The 22,814-nt window shown below is 41.6% G+C and overlaps 1 long non-coding RNA gene across 1 annotated transcript; it reads right to left on the bottom strand.

The window, feature by feature from the left end:
• Nucleotides 1–647: 647 nt before the first annotated feature.
• Nucleotides 648–15,070, bottom strand: LOC147346327 (uncharacterized). Its single transcript, XR_015153553.1, has 4 exons — nucleotides 14,969–15,070; nucleotides 5,189–5,280; nucleotides 2,984–3,061; nucleotides 648–1,589 (listed from the first exon to the last, which is right to left on the bottom strand). It is a non-coding gene; the product is annotated as an uncharacterized LOC147346327 (long non-coding RNA).
• Between the last annotated feature and the right edge of the window lie 7,744 nt (nucleotides 15,071–22,814).

Genomic DNA, 22,814 nt, shown 5'->3' on the forward strand with positions numbered 1-22,814 from the left:
TGACTCTCTGTGGCCCCATGGATCATAGCCCACAAGATTCCTCTGTCTGTGGGATCTTCCAGGCAAGAGTACTGGAGTGAGTTGCCGTTTCCTTCTCCTGGAGATCTTTCTGACCTAGGGATTGAACCTGGATCTCCTGCTTTGTAGGTGGTCTCCTGCATTGCAGGCAGACTCTTTACAACTGAGCCACCAGGGAAGCCTGGATTATGCCCAGTTATTTGGGCTCACATTTGAAAGGCCTTCAGGGGCTTATTATTTGCAAATTAGTCACTTCAGGATGAGGATCAAGAAAACTGTTCCAGCTCTGAGATATAAATTGATTGCACAATGGAAGTATGGGAGCTATGAGAGAAGATAGAGTGACTGCAGAGTGTGTTTGTGCAGCCTGAGGTCCAGTTGCAGTGGAGTGACCAGCTGTTTGGTGCCCACTTACACACAGACATTTAATTTGTGTGTTCTCTCAGAGATTCCTAACCAAAAGACATTTCCAGACTGAGTAATTACAGATTGCTTTTCTGTGCAATCCCCACTCTTAAGCTAAGACTGGGACTCAGCTCGCTCCTGTCCTGAGCTACAGAGAGGCCAGGTTGAGCTCCCTCAAGACTCTTTCCAACCACCCATGGACATGAAGGGCACACGTGGAGTGCTAAGACTCTTTGGGTACCTTTATTCAATACTATGAGCTGAGCAGGTTCTCTGGAGGAGAGACATTTTAGCAATGTCAATCTACAGTCCAACTGTTTCTGGAACATTCCATGATCAACATCATTTCAGTTCAGTTCAGTCACTCAGTTGTGTCCGACTCTTTGCGACCCCATGAACCGAAGCATGCCAGGCTTTCCATCCATCACCAACTCCCGAAGCTTGCTCAAACTCATGTCCATCAAGTCGGTGATGCCATCCAACCATCTCCTCCTCTGTCATCCCCTTTTCCTCTTGCCTTCACTCTTTCCCAGCATGAGGGTCTTTTCCAATTAGTCAGTTCTTCACATCAGGTGGCCAAAGTATTGGAGTTTCAGCTTCAGCATCAATCCTTCCAACGAATATTCAGGACTGATTTCTTTTAGGATTGACTGGTTGGATCTCCTTGCAGTCCAAGAGACTCTCAAGAATCCTCTCCAACACATCATTTCAGCAGTAACTCAGACTCTAACCATCTCAAGGAGGCAGTCTTTCAAAACTTTGTAACATTTTTTCAAGTTTCAAAATTTAGTATAGCCAAAATGTCTCAGGTAGTCTAGAAGTTAATCTTCAAGTTTACACAGATCTTCCAAATTCCAAAACTTCCGGCGGGAATAGAGGTTCCAAAAGATGGAGGCCACTACCAGCCCATCTAATATCCCTTAGGGTTTACTGATCTCTCCGTATTTCCTTAATCAGTCCTTGCCTCATTCCCATTTGTGGCATATCAAACACTATTTCACGTGGGGCTCATTCTGACTCTGGTCTCCAAAATTATGTTTATTTTTCAGTTATTCTTTGATTCTGGTGACTTATTAAGGTCTTAATGAAAAGAATGACTTGATGGGTGTCAAAGGAGTTTCCAGTGAAGGGCTGCCAAGGATTGGCTTGATTTCAGGGGACTGTCTCTGAAAATAACAGAGAAGAATTGAGTTCTGTAATTAAATTTCTAGGTGCCTGAGCTTATATAAGCCTCCAAAAACGATAAGATGAACCCAGTATAGGTGATTAGTTAAGGCTATTAGCAGTTCAAGCTAAAGAATATAATAACTCAGGATCAAAGAGATTTTGATTATAAAGCAAATGATAAAATAAGATCTCTGGCAATGTGAGTGTGTGTGTGAAATTGTTGTGTATGAGTTAAACAGGTTTGTAGCACTCATTTTTAAAAAAAGAATTAACTCTTTACTGCTTATAGCCCTTTTAAAATCAAATCAATTTTTCAGCTAAATACAACTGCAACCATTAAATCAATTTAGTAAAAATGAACAATTTTCATCAGGTTATACATACTAAAAAATAAATTTTTTGTTGTTGTTAATAGGGTAAAAAGATATTTATATTTTTGGCACAATGGAGGATTATTTTAGCCTTCATCGTTATTATATTTCCTTTTTAACAGTGAACTTTTTCAATAACTTTTTCTCCCCTTGGGTGGCTTGTGGGATCTTAGTTCCCCTACCAGAAATGTAACCCACGCTCCCTGCAGTAGAAGTGCAGAGTCCAAACCACTGGACTGCCGGAGAATTCTTTTAACAGAGAACTTTTTAAAACCACGAATCCATTATTTTGATGGGAACTCATTTTTAAAGATCTTAGCTAGTACATCAAGATGGAATTTACTTCTGGGCCCCGTTTTACCACCATTTTACTGGGTGCCTCCCATACATAGGTGAAGATGACATCATGTTTCATTAGAATAACTCTTTTTAGACATACCCTTATATCTGGGTATCATTCAGACCCCCAGAAAGTCATCACACCAGGTATTGTGAAATCTTTTTCTTTTCACAGTCTTGATTATAGATTGTGTATAAAGAAATGAATGCTCTTTCACAAAGAAATTTCTTTCTTGTCATTTCTCTGCTTCAAAGATCCTTCTCCTCAAGACTTTCTCCCTTCTTCTCCCACCTCTTCCCAAAGTCAGTCAATTCTGCCTTTATCTCCTATTACAGGTTCTTTTAACTCAACTTTCCCAAACCCACACATGGCGTCCAGGCTCTGAAGGTTCATCCTGCTCTCCAAGAATATTCATCAAAGCATGTTACCCACAAATGTTCATCTCCAACAGGTGCAGGGAAGTGAAGGAGGGGGTGTTTATCTCTTCACACATAAGACTTGTTAGGATCTTAGCTTGACATCTAGTTTGTAAGCACACACATTGGAGACAATTAAGAGACACTGAGGGGCTTCCCTGGTGGCTCAGATGGTGAAGAATCTGCAATGCAGAAGACCAGGTTCGATCCCTGGGTCAGGAAGACCCCCTGGAGAAGGAAATGGTTACCCACTTCAGGATTCTTACCTGGAGAGTTCCACGGACAGAGGAGACTGGCGGGCTATGGGTCCATGGGGCTGCAAAGAGTCGGACATCCCTGAACGACTAAAACACACAAAGATACACGTGTGACACTGACGGGCAGCACACGTCCAAATGCAAAGCACAGACAGTGTAGATTAAGGGCAGCCTCCGGGAGGACCTCAAAGCTGGTTTGTGAAGAGACTAGGACCAGGAGGACTCAGAAGGGCAGACAAAAGAGAGGAAAACGTTGTTGGGAGTAGAGAGGGTCTTAAGAGGACAGAGGTGCAGAGATGAGCATGGACCGCTAGGTTCTGATTAGAACGGGCAGTATGTCCAAAGTCATGGCGAGTTAGCCCTGAGGTCCTAACCCAGCAGGCCCTTGTGCCAAAGACATGGGACAGGCTAAGCTGGATGACTACCACAGGGTGGCCTGTGCAGTGACGCCTGCTGTGAGAGCCTGGTTATCAAACAAGGTGAAGTTTCAGTCAGAGGGCAGCTGAGATCAAAACTGGAAGTGACAAAGATGGGCACTAAGCCAAGATGACTACTTCATATGAGCCCTGAAGTCAGCTTGACGGTCAAGAGAATAAGAACAACTTGTGGGTGGGTCAGTGGTTCTATATGCTAAGACCAATTTGGGGTCCAGGTGAGATTTCCCTTGTACAACAGTGCATACTGCCAGCTGCAACAAAGCTCTCAAAGCTGGTGTTCTAGGCCGAGTGCCTCACAAAACAGGAGCAGCAATTTAACACAGTAATTTCCTCAGTAAAATGAGGTCATTGGAGTTTTCTTGAGTAGAGGTGTCAAACAAAGAGTGCAATGGCTTTTGAAAACTGGGTCTGGGACTTCTCTGGCGGTCCAATCATCAAGACTTCACCTTCCAATGCAGGAGGTGTGGGTGTGAGCCCTGGTCATAGAGCCAACACCCCACATGCCTCAAACAGCCAAAAAAAAACAAAACTATAAAACAGAAGCAATATCCTAACAAATTCAATAAAGACTTTAAGAATGATCCACACCAAAAAAACCTTAAAAAAAATTCTTTTTAATTAAAGAAAAAACTGTGATTTGATGTTCACAGTATGGATCATATACCAAGAATAAATGAATAGTTAAATAAAAATATATTCAGTTAAAAGTTAGATGAAGTTATTTATCCATTTATTTATTCAGTGAATATTTGTTCATTGCCTACTATTTGTCCCACACTATTTGGTGAGCAAAGCGGATCCAGTCCTGACTTCATGGAGGAATAAACTAATGAGGAAGGGAACATTAAGCAATTAATGACACACATTACAAATCATAGCACTGTGAAGAAAAGATCCAGGGAATCACGAGAGGTTATAACAAGGGAGATGTGAGGTCAAGGACTTGATAATGTGCAGCTCATTGTGATCCTAAGAAGGTCAGTGTGGCTGCCATAAGGAGGGCAAAGACTGAGATGGGTTGAAAATGAAAAGATGGAAGGAGGGAGTGAGGAAGGGAAAGAAGGAGCCAGGGAGACATAATTAAATAAAACAGATCAAACGCCTGCCTTATCAGCGGAAGAGATGCCCCGTGGGCAGGCACAGCACTTGAGCAGGAGACCAGGGCTGGGGCTGTCAGATAGGACTAACGGGCATAGACGCCACCCTGGTCATCACCACCAAAGGACAGGGTGTCGAGAGAGCCCGCAGCCTGAGCAAACGCCCCCTGTTGGGAAGCGTGGGCAAAGAACAGAATTCGGAGGAATCCAGAAAAGAAATAGGCAGAGGTCTGCATTGGAGAGAATAAGCTTTTAGGTTGACAAGATGATTAGACAAGGTTGTAATCCAGGTCTGTTACCTTTTAGGAGACAAAAAAGCTTTCACTGTTTTTAATCAAAGACACTAGAGAAAAGGGTCACAAGGCCCACTGACTGAGCTAAGAGAGTCCAGGGCAGCCCACCCTGAGCTGGGAACAGGTGGGTGGGGGCAGGGGAAGACAACCTTATGAGGCTTGACCCATGGGGGTGCCAGCCAAGGACGGTTGAGAGACGGAGTGAACAAAGAGACAAATGCACAGAAGTCTGAAGGCCACTAGGTTAGAGAAAAAGGAGGCATCTCCTTCATGCATGCCAGCCATTCCTGTTTAGAAAGGAAAAGACACTCAATATTTAATATCTGTGGACAGCTTTCTACTTTCAATTTCTCAAAGGACTCATTAAAAACAAACAAATAAACAAACCTCTGAGGACTTCCCTGGCATTCCAGTGGCTGAGACTGCATGCTTCCACTTCAGGGTGCGCAGGTTTGATCTCTGGTCGGGGAACTAAGATCCTGCATAGCAAGCAATGTGATCCAAAAAAAAAAAAAAATTAACAAGAAAAAAAGTCCTCTGAGTCTCCTCTCCAGTCCCTTCCTCCTTTATTTTCCACTTTAGAATCTTTTTTAGCAGATAGTTCTTTTCACTGCACTGAGGTGGATTTCAAAACTAAGCAAAACTTAAAACACAAAAAAGAAAAACTATCTTCTGCTAGTAATGATTATGTTCCTTTTTATTATTAAAGGTGCAATGAAAAGAATTTGTGTTTTTCCCTTTTGTATAAATAAATAATAAACATGGTATTTGATACTCTGATTTTCCATATAGAGTGACACTGGAAATGTAATTAGCTGTATGTTTTTTAACAAATTGGCCTGACTGTAATGGCAACTAACAGATTCTAAAATGGAATTTGAGTGGAAGAGGACATAGGTATTCCATTCATCTACCATTTATAAAGCACTTGCTGTGGGTCAGGCATCACTGAAACTTTAATAAAGTGTTGTAGCTCCTACAAAATGACTGTTGGCCAAAACACTGAGAATAGAGTAATTTCCTAGTGATTTTAAAAGGGGAGGAAGGAGGGAAGGAAAAAGTGGGGAGGGTAGGATGACCATTTTCTAGATGACTCTTCGTGTTGTATCCTGATAGCCATAGTCATAAGCATACCATTACTGGTTAAGGTTGATTATGGTTTCAGTGATGATGATGATGACAAATATAACCTTTCCCTCAATCCCCAAGCGGTATTTCAACAGGAAATATCATCATTTCCAATTTGTAGGTAAGAGGAAAAAAGACATTAAAATTTTGGTGGCAACCATTTTGTCTAGGATATTTGTCATCCAAAGGAAGAGGAAATAAGTAAAATCCACAAAACTTTGGAAAATGTCCAGTAACATCACTTTAAGACCTGGGAATTACCTTTGTAAAAGAAATACACTCCCTTGGCCCCCTGCCCACCATTTGGCTCCTTCCGTATCGTGGTTAAATGATGCATATTCTAGTTAAATTTTGGCATCAGTCTTACAACAAAACATGGTGTCTCTTGATTTTCCACATTCTGATTACAATACCCCATCAAATTGTCACCTTTTCAGTGCTAACAAGATCAAACATTAAACTGTTGTGTGTGAAGAACCAGAGCTTCCTACTGAAGATATTTGCAGGCTATAACCCAACCCATATTATTGGACGCCCATATTATTCTGGTGAAGTGTGAGCAGCTCAGCTCCACGAAAGGGCCTCCCACCCAGAAACAGGGGCACCCTGCAAGCATCATGTGTGGATGGGGCTGGAGCGTGGGTCATGGCAGCAGACAGGGTGCAAAGGAAGAACAGTGTTGCTAAAGCCCACACCCTTGGTAATGCCAGAATGCCCTACACTATGGACTGTGCTCCCCTAGATTCACATATTGGAGCCCTAACTCCCAATGTGATGGTATTTGGAGATGGAGCCTTTGGGAGGTTAAGCTGAGATAAGGTTATGATGGTGGGGACCCTTGTCATGGGATTAGTTCCCTTGTAAGAAGAGACACCGTGTGAGATGTTGGACCATAAAGAAGGCTGAGTGCCAAAGAATTGATGCTTTCGAACTTTGGTGCTGGAGAAGACTTTTGAGAGTCCCTTGGACAGAAAGGAGGTCGGACCAGTCAATCCTAAAGGAAATCGATCCTGAATATTCATTGGAAGGACTGATCATAAAGCTGAAGCTCCAATACTTTGGCCACCTGATGCGAAGAGCCGACTCATTGGGAAAGACTCTGATGCTGGGAAAGATTCAGGGCAGGAGGAGAGGGGATGATAGAGGATGAGGTGGTTGGATGGCATCACTGACTCAATGGACATGAATTTGAGCAAACTCTAGGAGATGGTGAAGGACAGGGAAATCTGGCGGGCTGCAGTCCATGGGGTCACAGAGTCGGACACGACTGAGCAACTGAACAGCAAGAAGAGACACCAGAGAGCTGGGAGCTTGCTGACCCTCTCTCTGCGTCTCTATCTCTCTCTTTCTGCCACGTGACCACACAAGGAGGATGTCTGTGTCTGCAACTGAGAAAGAGCGTCTCAGAAGAACCTGATCATGCTGTCACACTGATCTTGAACTTCCAGCCTAAGAACTATGAGAAAATACATCTTGTATTGTTCAAACCACTTGGGTTATGGTATTTTGTTTTGGAAACCTGAGCAAATTAAGACACCATAAAAGCCAACTATCCTGCAAACACTGCCCTACACATAGTAAGTGTTCAATAAATGTAAATAATTATGTTTACTCATAGTAAACCTTTTCTTCCTAATTGATTGGAGAACAATTCAGTGGCTACATATTTTCACTTCAGTAAGCAGTTAAGAAAGCTCACTTTGCCAGTGTCATTTTGAGAATAAATTGCCAGCCACCAAGAATGCTTAAATGACAAAGTATTTCTACTCTGGTGTCTTCAGAATATTCCTGTGGAATAGGCTCCAATAAGTATTATTGTTCCCTGTTTCCAGATATGGAAACTTTGGCACAGGTTTGGTTAAAGTCACATAGGGAGTCGTAACTTATCACAACAATAAGCAATATCTTCTGACTGTAAGCCTAGATTTCTAATCCATAAACAGAATAATAAACTATCTATAAAAAATGGGTGATAACTATATAGAATTTTAATAGCAAGTTTTGATTATATATACTCAACATGGCAAAATTAATTATATTAATGTCCCCAAGTACCTTAGAATGAATAGTAAATCAAATCACCATGTGGAAGACACAGAGGCATGTGCTGAGAATGTGGAATGAGCTGTTAGTTACAGACCCTTTTCAGCTGGAGAGAAAGAGCAAAAAAAAGCTCACATTAAAAGATAACTTTTTAAAAGGGGGGAACAAGAGGTCTATTACACCACAAAGCCTTATATAACATCCAGACTAGGAGTCAGCAAACTTCCTGTGAAGGACCACATAGTAAATATCTCTGTTTCTGGAGCCATTCACTCTCTTTCGCAACTATTCAACTCAGCCATAATAGCCTTGTAGTGACTCAAAAGCAGTCCCAGACAGTGAAAGGGCTTCCCTGGTGGCTCAGCTGGTAAAGAATCCACCTGCGATGCAGGAGACCTAGGTTTGATCCCTGGGTTGGGAAGATCCCCTGGAGAAGGGAATGGCTACCGTCCAGTATTGTGGCCTGGAGAATTCCATGGACTGTATAGTCCGTGGGGTTGCAAAGAGTCGGATACCACTGAGCGATGTGTTCCAATTAAACTTTATTTACAAAAACAGATGACACCCAAGGGCCATAAGTTGTTGATGATTGATCTAGATAATAGCTTAGCTATGTAACTTTTAATAACTCTTAATTATGTAATTTTCATTTTCCTCATAATTAAAGTCTATTCTTAATTATTCATTATTTATTTTGAATAGGTGATGACAATCTCAGTGCAAAGATGCAAGATGCTCCAAAGGTCACTCAATGAAAAGTAAAAGCCTCCCCACTCCCTTTCCCGTTTTCTACCCTTCTTCCCTCCGGTCCCTGCCCACCTCCAGCTTCTTCTCCTCAAATGCAACCACTTGAGTTCACTTCCTTTGGATCGTCCCAGGGATGTTCTAAAGCTCTGTCAATCACGGCGGCTTTCACAAATATAAACCTGGTTTAATCCTCACTACAGCTCCATGAATAGGGAGATTACCTGTTATTTTCTCCATTTTGAAAATGAGGAAACAGAGAGATTCAGAAAAGCCAAGTTACTTACCCAAGGCCATAGAGTTAATAACTAGGGCTCAAATCCATATTTTTGGATACAGCATATCTCCTCCAAAAGAGTGGCTGCTTAAAATCATGCATCTTCCAAACTGTGAACTAAGGTTGGATTTTTTGTTGAAAGAGAATGATGGAACGAGGTTATGTGGTAAGTAGAGCCTCAATCACAAAAGCTGCTGTCTGCCTTCCTTTTCTTACCCTCCACATCCCTCCAGGATATCTTCTTTCCTTCTCTAGACAACAATGTAATATTAGGTGTGCATTGTCTATGCCTGGAGAAGGAAATGGCAACCCACTCCAGTACTTTTGCCTGGAAAATTCCATGGATGGAGGAGGCTGGTCGGCTACAGTCCATGGGGTCACTAAGAGTCGGACATGACTGAGCGACTTCACTTTCCTTCTTTCTATAGTTCCTTTTGGAGAAGGAAATGGCAACCCACTCCAGTGTTCTTGCCTGGAGAATCCCATGGACGGAGGGGCCTGGTGGGCTACAGTCTATGGGGTTGCAAAGAGTCGGACACGACTAAGCAACTAACACACACACGTCGTCTATGCCATGGGGAGAAAAATACATCCCATTGGCAAGTACCAGTATCATCCACTGCAGAAGGTCAGAAAACCTCTGGGGTTTTCCACGTCAGTTGTAAACACTCCTCTCTCCTCCTTCTCTCTTTCCAATCAAGCACTCATGATCGTACTTTTTCTTTTTTGGCCACACTCCGTGGCATGTGGGATCCCTCTTTCCCCAACCAGGACTGAATCCTTGCCTCCTGCGTCGGAAGCTGAAGTCTTAACCACTGGGCCACAAGGGAAGTCCTCAGTACTTTCTCTTAATACTTTTTTATTTTCTTCCCTCTCTAGTGACCTGTCTGTGCAACACACCAACATATCTGCATGCCTTCTCTGTTAGGCATGCAAGACTCTGGACATTCTTTAAGAATGTCAGACTGGCCCTCATTCCAAGAAGATCCTATGACAACTGTGGCAAAATTCACTCTCTGTCCCCCCAGTTACAAAGCTCTTATGGTCTGAAATTGATTGTTCTAGTTGTATTATCTATAATATTGTGTACTTTTTCATGAGCAGAATATTGAAAAGAATATATCTTAAAATAAAAAATATACCCCCATACTCAGACTATATGGAATTCATATAATAAGTGTTTGATAAATATTGTTAAATAAATAAAGAAGTGCATGAAATTCTTATACCTTCAGTTAGGAAAATACATTCAGCATCCACAGTTCTCTTCCATGGTGTAGTTGAGTACTTTGTTCTCTTCACCAGCATCTTGTCTGTGAGGTCATAGGAGATATACCTCCAGCCTTAGGACCAAGGATGGATGATTACCTGTACTCTGGTTGGCTTTACTCTTTTGGCCACTGTGAATTGTGTGGCTATTGAGCATGTCTTTTAGTGGAGGATGCTTTCTTAATCTTAAATCTTACCCAGAATCCACACCATTTAAAACAGATAAACTTAAAACTCTTCTGGCTGAGCAAGGGGGCAGAAGGAACTTTTCTCTTGGCCTGGCCTCACCTGCTGTACCTACTTTTTGTGACTCCGAGGAAACCAAGGGCTTCATGGGACAATATTTGATGGCTCTGACTCTCTCTCTTTCTCTGCATTGGCCACTAGAAATTTGGCCCACTTCTAGATAATGCAGCGGACCATGACTTATTAAACTCATTTTTGGCTTTATTTAACCTTTCTTACTATTTTACCTCTGTCCTATGTTATTCATTACTTGTTATTTATATATATATATATATTTTTTGTAAGGCATCTGAAATTATTTCCAACACTGGCATAGGAAAGTTGGATGGATGTCTAGATAAATCTCTACGAAAGTAGCTTTATTACTACAATATCAATTGACAAGAAAGGTACACAGCACTAGTGAAAATTTTTCAGTGATCAACCCTTGTACATAAAAACAGTAGAAAACTTCTCAATAATCAACAGTTGTACATAAAAACAGTAGAAACTCTTCATAGAATTTACCACTCTTCTCTCATAGGAGAGACCCACTTGGCACCACGGTGGCTGACTTTAGCATTTCAATGACCAGGGTGGAGCCAGAGAAACCCATGGCACAAACCACATACATAAATGTTAATGTGACACAGAGAAAGAAGCATTAAAAGAATTCCTCTTAAAAATTACTGTTAAATAGCTAAAATCTTCCCATTGCTTCATAGAATATTGGTGAAAGCTGTTCAAACTGGGAAGCCAGTGTCCTTGATGATAAAAATCAACTCATATATCTGTTCTTAATAGGGGGAGAAGTAAAATGTTAGTCCAAATCAGTAGTGGGTATTCTATTCATTTCAATTTGTTCTCATACAGTATTTGTTCTTGGCAGATTTATTTCCTTAATAACTTTCCTTGATCCTCATATTAACATCGACTTGTATTGGCTTTATCTGCCTAATGCTGTTACAGTTGTTTGTCCTTTCAGTTTGCGAAGATCTTGGCACCTAAACTTTCCCAGACTCACTTGCTGATGTCTATATAAAGTTCAGGATCAATGGTTTTCAATGGTTCTTACATGAGTGAATCGAAATACCGATTAAAGACTGGTAATGGAATTGCAAACTTGCCTGTGGATCTCAGAGCAATTCACCAAGCATCATTATATGATCTTAAAATGTTGAGGGCAAGTGATTGAGTCTGCATTTGCACTTGGAGTGTGAAACCTAGGGCCCGTTTCTCTTACTGCGCTATGCCCCACCAAGCTGACGATAACCCTGGGAACTCTTGAGGAATCAGCATGGGACTGGCAGAAACTCTGCACTGCAGGTGGCTCGGGGCTGAGCAAGTTTCTGGAGATGGAGCCCGGCCCTGCAGTCATCCCACCAGGAGTCACACAGCAGATTGGGCGCTTTCAGAGACTCGCACCTTCCCGTTGACCTAATTGGTGTTCTTTCAGGCCCAACCAATGTTTCACATTTTTGAACTATTGACCTGGATCCTGCCCATTCAAAAACCCCACTCTATCCCTGCCCAGGTAGAGATGAAAGGAGAACGGGATCAATTTCACCCACCGATTCAGGAAAATATACCAGACCTGAGACTCTGCCTTCTCCTAATAACTGAGGCAGAACTCTCCCTTTAAACTTTTAGTTGCCTTTCTCTTCAATAACACTAAGTTGTTCCTTTCTGAGTGTAAAAGCATTTATCTGAATATAAAGCTTGAAAACACACAAAAGCACAAAGATAAGGAATATTTAAATACACATAATTCCACCACCCAGAAGTAAGCAGTTAGCATTCTTTAAATATTTCCTTCTAGTCTTTTTTTCCATGCAATTTACGTATAAACACATATAACTTAGCAGAAGCGTAACCGTATATGTTGTGCATGACGTTTTGGCTTTTGCATTTAACAATGCATCCATGAATAGTTTTGCAGGTAAATAAATATTCTTTAAAACATGATTTCTAAGGGTTTCACAATAGTCCATCATGAATTATAATTTAATTTATTAAATCATTCTACCATTGAAAGTTAAGACCATTCCAAGTTTTTACTGTTTACAAATAATGCTGCTGAATATCTTTGCATGAAAGCTGTTATATACATATATCTCTGATTGTTTCCCTAGGGGCCCATGGAATTGATGGCCTAAAGGCCATGAACATTGTAATCTTTGATGCACATTTCTTAGTTGGGCCATTTTCCCTCTCAAAAGACCATGCCAAGACATTGTCTGATCCGCAGAGCATAAGCATTCCCCACATAGTCTTTTGTTACTTCTCCTCCACGCAAGCTTCTCTTAAGTTCATTTTAACATAATTTTTCCTGGATAGAAATATTGCCGGGGGTGGCATGTGGTATTCAGAACACAGAGCGATTTCTACCAAACATTTGAAGACAAGCAAAACTGAATTTGGGTCCTTTCTCTATTTAGGGAGCTTTAGGAAAATCAAAAGCTTTGGTCGGGAGAATTTACCCATGATTTTGTCTTGCCCCATAATTCCCTATGATCAAGAAACAACCAAACACAAACTGGTTTTCGTGCACAAAGAGAATCAAGCCAAATGAATAATCTGTAAAAATAACTTGATAAGGTTTTTCCCTCGGCTACTAAAGAGGACAGTTTGCTTATTTTTCAACCTGTGTAAATGGCTCAAAGTTTCTATTTTCCCCAGACTGTCACGAAAAGGGTTCATTATGCTTCGCACATATACTTCTACACTTTGCTGTGAAAGTCAATATTTATTGCACTCTTTTCTGCATTTCTTAATGGAACATGTGTGTGATTATTGAATAAACATGAATGCACTGAGTTTTGCAACACTTCTTCTCCAATAATTTGTGAAGACTTCTTCACTCGTCTAACTCAAAACAGATTTATTTTTCTAATAAGATTTTGCAAGCTCTTCGTCCATAGTCTCCACTAGATTTATTTCATTTTCAAAATATAAACTGCTGCACCTGGGCTGCAATTTTTTTTGATCCTTCCAAATGGTTTGTAATGGTTGCTGGTGCAGAGCAATGGTATTCATGCTCGCCAGATGTCCTGTAGCTCATGCATTACTGTTTGGCTCAATATTTCTCGGTCTGCTTCTTCCATCTCTCTCTTCCTGACCACATTCTTGGGTTTTATTTTATCCTCATTTGCACATCATGCAAGAGACCATCTCAGCTGAATAAAGAATTCTTTGAAAGATTTCATATAGAGACGGAAAATCTAATAAAACTCTGTTGAGAACGTTTATTATGCTTAATGTAACTATTATTTAATCTGGATGGAGCATTCCTTTTGGTAGCCCTAGCTTTGAAGAACCTCTATGTGATATTGACTTCTCTCCTAAGGCATCTTGAGTGCATTATTCCTTAATCATTTCTCTCCATGAATCCAGTGGTTCAATAACTAAGAATTCAGAGACCATTAAAAGAAAGCTTCAATTTTGAATTTTCAAAATGTTATTAGATTTACATATTTATAGTCTTTCTTTTTCTAATGAGCTCAAAATATTTCATAAGCAACAAAATTCTCTTCAATGTCCAATATTGTACTGTTCCAAAAAATGCCCCCCAGACCTTCCTGTATCTCATTATAATAAAGTAAATCCATAATAGTAAATGCAGACATTGACAATACACATGGTCTTGAAAAATTTACAAAGTAGTCAATATGCTCATTGTTATTAGCATTTTTCTTACTAAAGTAATGGTGTTTTTAAGCGTGGAAGTTTGGTCTGATGATTAAGCAGTCTTTTCATAGAGATATCAACCTGTATATAATATAATGATATATTGCTATCATTAGTAACCCCACCTAAAAAACACACTAGCTTTGCCAACAGAAGGGAAATCAATCCACATTATTTACTCCACTAGGTTAAGTGCATGCCTGAATTTATTATTTCCAACAATGGCCCTTGCCCTGATACCAGAAAAATAACTCATATGATAGCCATCCATTTGACATCACTATGTGGATGATTGATAAGCAACTCAATAATTTATCCAAAAATACCCTTGATTTACCCCTCAGACCAATTTCTTCTCCAATCTTTCCCATCTCAGCAAATGACACAAATGTCTGCTCAAACCAAAACCCCCAGGGCCATCTTTGTTTCAATTCAACACCAAGTCCTGTTGACACTACCTGTAAAATGTATGCCAAGCTGGTCACTTTCTCTCCCTCTCCACTGGTGCCATCTTGGGCTAAGCCACCATCATATCCCACCTGAAATTCAGGAAGCCCTCCATGGGCTTCTCTTCATTTCCACTCTTGATTCCTGCAATCAGTTCACTTCAGGGTGAAGCGTAAACCAGCACAAGAAAGTCCCGTGTCAACCTTGCACGGATGCCCCATTACACTCAGCACAGAGCCCAGGCTCCACCATGGCCTGCAAGGCCCTCCGTGAACAGACTCCGCCTCCCCCTATAACCACATCTCATACCACCGTCCCTTTACTGTCTATCGTCTACAGCTCCTGACCTTTTGTTCCTCAAACATGCCAAGCACATTCCTCTCCCGGAGTTTCTTCTTTCCTGCTTCTCCGCATGGAACTCTCTCCCATGCTTTATCTTCGTGTGACTGACTGAGCTCATCGCATCTCAGCACAAACATCATGTCCTTGGAGAGGCTGTCCTTGACCTCCCCCATTCTGTCTCTCTCACATCACCCTCTTTATTTCCTTCCAGACAATTTTCTCTCTTTAAAATCATCTTCTTGGGGATTTCCCTTGTGGTCCAGTGGTTAAGACTTCACCTGTGAGACTGTGGGTTCAATCCTTGGTCAGGGAGCCAAGATCCCACATGCCTCAGGGCCAAAAAACCAGAAACAATATTGTAACAAATTCAATAAAGACTTTGACTTGGGGAACTCAAACCTGGGCTCTCTAACAACTTAGAAGGGTGGAAAAGGGTGGGAGGTGGCAAGGAGGTTCACAAGGGAGGGGACATATGTATACCTATGGCTAATTCATGCTGACGTATAACAGAAGCCAAACCAATATTATAAAGCAATTATAATTGCTTCAACTAAAAATAAATAAATTTTAAAAAATGGTCCACATCAAAAAATTTTTTAAAAATCTTGATTCACCTGCTTTTTAATAGCTTGCATGTGTGGGTGCTCAGTCGCTTCGGTTGTGTCCGACTCTTTGCGATCCTATGGACTGTAGCCCTCCAGGCTCCTCTGTCCATGGAGTTCTGCAGGCAAGAATACTGGATTGGGTTGCCATTTCCTTCTCCAGTTTTAACAGGTTAGTTCACCGCTAGAATAGAAGTCCCATGGAAGAAAACTCATCTCTTCTTCACCACTGTGACAACAACGTCAACCTTTACAAGGTATGTGCTCAATAACATTCGTTGAGTGGATGAATTTCTCAGTTACCCAGAGAGTCAAACTCATTGGCATGCCATTCAGGGCCCTTCAGCACCCAGATAATCTGCCTCCTGATATAGATATACAAGCCATATCAGAATAGTCACTGTTTTTTAAATACACTGTGGAATTTTATGGTCCGATATCATCTAACAAACCATTAATTCTGTCTCAAGTATCCTTTCGCACCCTTCTCTCACACTTCTCCCAAGTTCCACTGGATTGAATTCTACTCAGCGTTCAAGGCCCAATTCAACTGTCTGCTCCACTGCTCTGCTGTAGTTTCCTTGTCTGGATCCATGGCACTCTGTATCTCTATCAAAGAGCCTTTAACACAGCCCACGTTCACAATTCAGCATGTGTATCTCTGGTTTCCCCAGGATACGTGTTCCTTGAAAGCAGAAATTTAACATCTTTACATCCCTCTTAATACATAGTCTGGTCTCTGATAAAAAATGCTCAAAAATATTTTTTGAATTAAACTGAACCAGCATATGAGAATGAGGACCCCAAAACTAAACTCTGTGCCTCCAACCAGAATTTTTTATTCTCATTTGATTGTGAAATACATAGCTCTCTAGTCAAATGGATGAGGTGTGGAGTTCTGGGTGATGGGGAATTTTCCTGGGTTCATTCTGCCTATTGCAAAGGGAGACGTGGTCAGAAATCACTGACCTTGTGTTTTCTCTATCTCTGTCTTAAATCACCAGCTGCTTGTTTAGCCTTTATCCCAATGTTTGGCAGAAACTGGGTTGCTTCTCTCACACATGTTTTTCCTTCAGTGTGTTGATATTGGGCTGTATCCTATATGATAACAAAATACCAGACTTCTTGGGTCATTGGTTTAATGCAGCTGTGGTTGGTTGTGGCTCGTGAAAGTCTCCACTTGTCATTTGTTTATATCACTGCCTTAGTGAATTTAGGGCTTTTCTTTGTTAGAGAGTTAGAAACTTCATCCCCAGATCCCCACTTCTTGTAAATTAGGATGAGAATGGGAAAATGGGGCCAGGCACCCTGTGAATGTCTAGCAAAGATTGTAGCAACTTAATAGGAAGCTCAGGAGGAAAGAGGCTCAAGCAGTTCCTTCTTACATTAATCCACACGTCTTCCGTGAGAGTCGGGGAAAAATCCATAGTAGCAGGGTAGGACATTGTCTTCCTACACAAGCCAGGCTGGAGAAAACGAGTGTCCAGAGAGCACAGGAGAATCTCGAGTATACCAGAAGAAAGTGGTTATAGCCAGGCATTTCTGGGACTCTCAAAAGCAGTGTGGACTTCCCTGGTGGTCAGTGGTTAAGAATCTGCCTACCAGTGCAGGAGACGTGGGTTCGATCCCTGGTCCGGGAAGATCCCACATGCCTCCGGGCAACTAAGCCCGTGTGCCACAACCACTGATGCCCACACACCCTAGAGCCCATGCCCTGCAACGAGAAGCCGCCCCAGTAAGAAGTGCGCACACCCCAACAAAGAAGAGCCCCAGCTCACTGCAACTAAGAAAGTGTGGCAGTGAAGACCCAGCACGGTCAAAACGAAGAAAGAAAAAGAGCAGAGGGAAGCGCCAGCTGAAGCAAGGCGAAAATACAGCACAGGTGTGCAAAACACAGTGGGTTTGGGATAACTCAACACCAGCTAGATTATAACCAACAAACATCCCCTCCTCAGCTTTGGTCCTTAACTCTCCAACTACGTAAAAAAACATGCACACCTGAGATGCCCAGATAGGGTGAAGGGAGTGTGTATTATCACTTGGTGGCAATCCTCTTGGTGTCTGCCATGGAAAAAGATTTGCCTGCAGTGGATCAGAGAAAGGTTTGCATCTTTCATTTCTGTCCCCTTAATAACTCTCCTTCTCTTCGGTCATCCCTCCACTTGCCTCCTCCCCATAAAAAAAAAAAAAAAGAGAGAGAGAGAGAGAAATCACTGTTCTAAAGGAAATACAAGGTCTAAGCAATGGGCTAAGAATAGACAAAGCTCTAGTTCCATATGGCTCACCAAGCTTGCAGCAGGAGAAAGAAAAGGTAGACTGGCTAAGGCTAGCTGACAGCAACTTCAATTTAACTTTATTTAGTTCAGTCTAATGGCCACCTCATGCGAAGAGTTGACTCATTGGAAAAGACTCTGATGCTGGGAGGGATTGGGGGCAGGAGGAGAAGGGGACGACAGAGGATGAGATGGCTGGATGGCATCACTGACTCGATGGACGTGAGTCTCAGTGAACTCCGGGAGTTGGTGATGGACAGGGAGGCCTGGCGTGCTGCGATTCATGGGGTCGCAAAGAGTCGGACACGACTGAGCGACTGAACTGAACTGAACTGAATGGCTTCCCTGATAGCTCAGTTGGTAAAGAATCCTCCTGCAATGCAGGAGACCTGGGTTTGATCCCTTGGTTGGGAAGATCCCCTGGGAGAAGGGAAAGGCTACCCACTCTAGTATTCTGGCCTGGAGAATTCCATGGACTGTACAGTCCATGGGGTAGCAAATAGTCGGACATGACTGAGCAACTTTCACTTTCACTTTCAATCCACTTATTGGGCTTCGCAGGTGGCTCAGTGGTAAAGAATCTCCTGCCAATGCAGGAGATAGGAGACTGCGATTCGATCCCTAGGTTGGAAAGATCCCCTGGAGAAGGAAATGGCAACCCACTCTAGTATTCTTGCCTGGGAAACCTCATGGACAGAGAAGCCTGGTGGACTACAGTCCTTGGGGTCACAAAGAGTTGGACATGACTGAGCGACTGAGCATGTAATCCACTTATTAAAATGAAAAGAGATAGAGAAGAGTATAGTAAGAGCTTCTAGCTGACCAGATAACTCATTGCTCTGTAAGGCAATACAGCTACTAAAAGATTTACCAAATGCTGGTGAAAAATAAAGACAGAGGCACAAACAGATTTCTAGTAACTGTACTGGTAAGGGAAAGGTGTGACATGGTAGGATAAGAGAACAGTGGAACAAATCAGCCAAAATGTACCCTCTCCTATGGGCTCCCCCCTGTCCGATTCTGACTTGAAGGTCAGTCAGGATGTGCCCAGTCTTCCTGCTTCCTTGCTGAGTCCTGACAGACCAGGAAATGGAAGCACTGTTGATCATTTTAAATATCTGTGCAAAGTCAGCGTTGGAAGGGACTGTACAGGTCACGTACCCTTGATCACAAAATTAGTCATCTATTTATCCTTCTCCATTGCAATGAACTCTAAAGTGTGTTTCCATGGCTTCATGTCAATGACACTGTATCTGCTGCTTGAGAATTTAGTCACTTCAAACAAAACCAAGAAGGTCCACTGGGACGTCACTTCAGAGGCTCTTGCAAGAAATTTTTCTCTCCCCTGACTCTACCCTGAGATCTACAAAAATAAATAAATAAATAAAATAAGAGGACATATCCTCCCTTAAGACACATTAAATGTCCATTGACAGGTGAACGGATAAAGAATGGTACATGTACACAGTGGAACATTACTCAGCCACTAAAAGGAATGAAATTGGGTCATTTATAGAGGCATGGATGGACCTAGAGTCTGTCGCACAGAGTAAAGTAAGTCGGAAAGAGAAAAACAAATATCACATATTAACATACATATGTGGAATCTAGAAAAATGGTACAGATGAACCCATTTGCAGGGCAGGGATAGAGACATAGAAAACAGATGTGTGGACACACAGTAGCGGGGAAGGTGGCTGGATGAATTCGGAGACTGGGATTGACATAAATACACTACATGTGTCAAACAGATAGCTCGTGGGAGCCTGCTTTATAGCACAGGGAGCTCAGCTCAGTGCTCCGTGACGACCTAGAGGGTGGGGTAGTGGGGGAAGAATGGGAGGAAGGTCCGAGAGAAGGGATGTATGTATAAGGATAGCTGATTCACTTCACTATACACCAATAAAAAAATTATTATTTAAATGGAAAAGAAGTTACACCGATGGATAAACAGGCCCTTCTCTATGTCGTGCATATGTGTGTGTGTGTGTGTGCACATGTGTGTTTAAGTGTGTGGGAGGTTATTTATGCACAGAACTACCTACTGGGTTGCAAGATTCACAGAGAAATAAAAGTAAATAAGAAACCATGAATAATAACAAAATGTGTTGATATAGGACCTTACTCACCACCCTGCTGAGCTTTGAGAAGAATTTGAAAGCATCTACTGCCAAGAGCAATTTCCAGAGGGGATAGTCAGTCCTTTAGACACTAAATATTATCGAGGCAAATGCTAGATGCTGTCTTGTAATCATTTTATACCAGAAGGATTTAATATCAATTTCTCATTATATAAAACAAAAGTACTATGTTCTGCGAGGCTCCCTCCAAGTTCCCTAAGATCAGCAGGATGATCTTCCATGGCCTCCAGGACCACCTATTCATCCAAATGTCTCACAGAAATTCACGCCAGAGTACAATGTCTGCTTTTACCCAGGAAGACAAAACAGTGCCTTATAAATGAAGGAAGCAGTACACGCTTACCCTCGGGCTAGATTGCATAACAGGAGATACTGGGAAGACAAACACGACTCCTTGGTGTTCTGAATCAAACGTGATGAAAATGGCACGGTTTGCTCCAGGTTTAGTTCCCTTAAAACATCAAAATTCTATTTGGAGAAAGCAGGTGTGGGTAAGTGGGTCGCATGCTCTTGGATTCTGTGATTATAAGCTTCAAACCAAGAAACTGATGTGTGCCTGTGCTTTGGCTGCTTAGTCACACCTGGAACAGGGCTCAGCTCTGGGCACTATATTTTGAGAGGAGTGCAGAAAAACCAGAAAGGCTGCAGAGTGGAAATCCAGAATGGAGTTTGATTTAGGAGTTATTTCGCAGGAAGCGAACAGGGAGGAGGTATGAAAGTCGGACTGCAGACTTCTGAAAGCGTTTCATGCTGCATGTGTTTTTCCGTTTTCCCAAGTACGCTATGAGTTATGTCTGTATAACTTCTACTTAAAATGTTCTTCCTCCTTCTCCTGACTGTTGACCCCTCCAGATCTAGCTTAGCATCATCTCCTCCAGAAGATCTTCCAAGAGTCTCTTCTCAATTTTTCTCTCCCTGTCCCAAGCAGAAGACTAGGCATCCATCCTCTCCTCACCCAGTTACTATCCGTAGAAACACTTTCATGCTGCAGATAGAACTTTGTATTCCAATGTCTGCCTCCCTTATTTCACCCAATAGCTGTGAGCAGGGAGTGGATTCTACATTTCTTCATTTTTTTACTACCCTTTGCTAAGTATTCTGTATCCTAATACCGTGTTAAAGACTAGGAATACAAAGACAAAAGGTGGCTTCTGTCCCTGCGGAGTGTAAAACAAGAAAGACAGATGCAAAGATCAGAAACAAGACAAGGATGTCTTCTCTCACGTAGCTCTTCAATATTGTAATGTAGGACCCCTACAAACATTAGAGTGCTGAAAGAGACAGGGGCTGTTAATATTCAGTGGAAGAAACTAATACACTTCGCTTGTAAACATTTTGAATTGTAGGACGTTCCTATGAATGAGTACAATTCATTTGTGCAGAAACATTTTTCCACAAAAAAAGACTGTATGTGTCATGTGGCCATAACTCACTTTGGCATCAAACATACCAAATAGGGATTTATAAGGAGCTTGTTTTGATGACGTTCTTTATTAATGGGTTTTTCTTTGTTGAGTTTCCACTTATCCATGTTTACATAAAATCTTGCTTCATGAAAATGAATTCAGCTATTACAGAACTGCCTTTTTGAAGGTTCTAATAGACCATACAAGCTGTGAAAAATGTGTAACAGGCAATGGTTCCTTAGTGTTTCCTCCATTTGATAGGCCAGGAAAAGGAATAATTTCCCTGCTCAATGCCATGCGGAAGGAGAGAGTAAGAAGTATCCAAGAACTCAGAAGCTCTGGTGGCTGATTCATGTATGATTTTCCAGGGCCCAGTGATTTTCCCTTGTGTGGCCAGTTAGCCGTTTGTCGACATGATGCTGGGTTAAAAATGAGGACTGCCTTATTCTAAACCCAGTTTCTGTTGCTTTAGACTGATGATCGTAGCATTACAGATGTATAATGTTTACTTACTAGGTGGACATGGGTCTATTTTTCTATTTTGAATCAGCAGGTCTCTTCTCTGACGACGTAAAATCACAAATCTGGCAGACTGTTGCATTCCACACACTGAAAGAAGGCCATGGGACGCATTTCCATTCTGAATCGCATAGCATTTGTGATTTGCATGCACCTTTTGAGTCAAAATCAAACATTTGCCCTGGATTGGCCCGAGTTTAATTAAAATGATGAGAATGTGTGATAGGCATTTGGTCTCAGGCAAAAAGGATACACAGTATTGAAATTTGGAACAAACATTTTTTAAAATGAGAAATGCATGGTTGGCAGTGATAAGAAACGCCAAGACTATGTATTACACGGGATCACGGGTTGAAAATAGAAAATATCCTAAAAATTCTGGTGCACTGTGAAAATATCGTAGGAAGGTTTGGATAGGATTACATGCTTTATGGATAATGTCCCTGTAACGAACACTGTAGATGTTTATAATCTTCTCTATAGTCTTTTTGTGGCTCACCATGTAAAGCTGATGGGTTGTTCATCAGTCCTGGCAGATTTTTCCACTTAACTATGCAGGGGAGAAAGAAAAGAGTTTTTATCCCAAAAGGTTAAGCTCTACAAAATTGATGATCATCCAAATAGACTGACGCCAACAAAGTCACCATGAAACAGGGTCTAAATGGTCAAGCATAGAGAAGGGCTAACCAACCATTTAAACTGAGGATTATTGAAACTGACCACTTCACCCATTGCAAAAATTTAAATGTGGCTGTGATATTAAAGAATGTTTACTATTACAATCTAAGTTCTATTTAAATACATACATGGCCTTACAGTTTGCTGAATAATTTGCCAGTACATATTGCTTGAGTTCTTGAAGGGAAGACAGTCAAAGTAAGAAAAAATCTGAGCTACGGATACTCTCATT

The sequence above is a fragment of the Bos grunniens genome, chromosome 24 (genome assembly GCF_055505025.1).
Source record: "Bos grunniens cultivar Pamir isolate PY7600 chromosome 24, Bosgru_T2T1.0, whole genome shotgun sequence".
Lineage (NCBI taxonomy): Eukaryota > Metazoa > Chordata > Mammalia > Artiodactyla > Bovidae > Bos > Bos grunniens.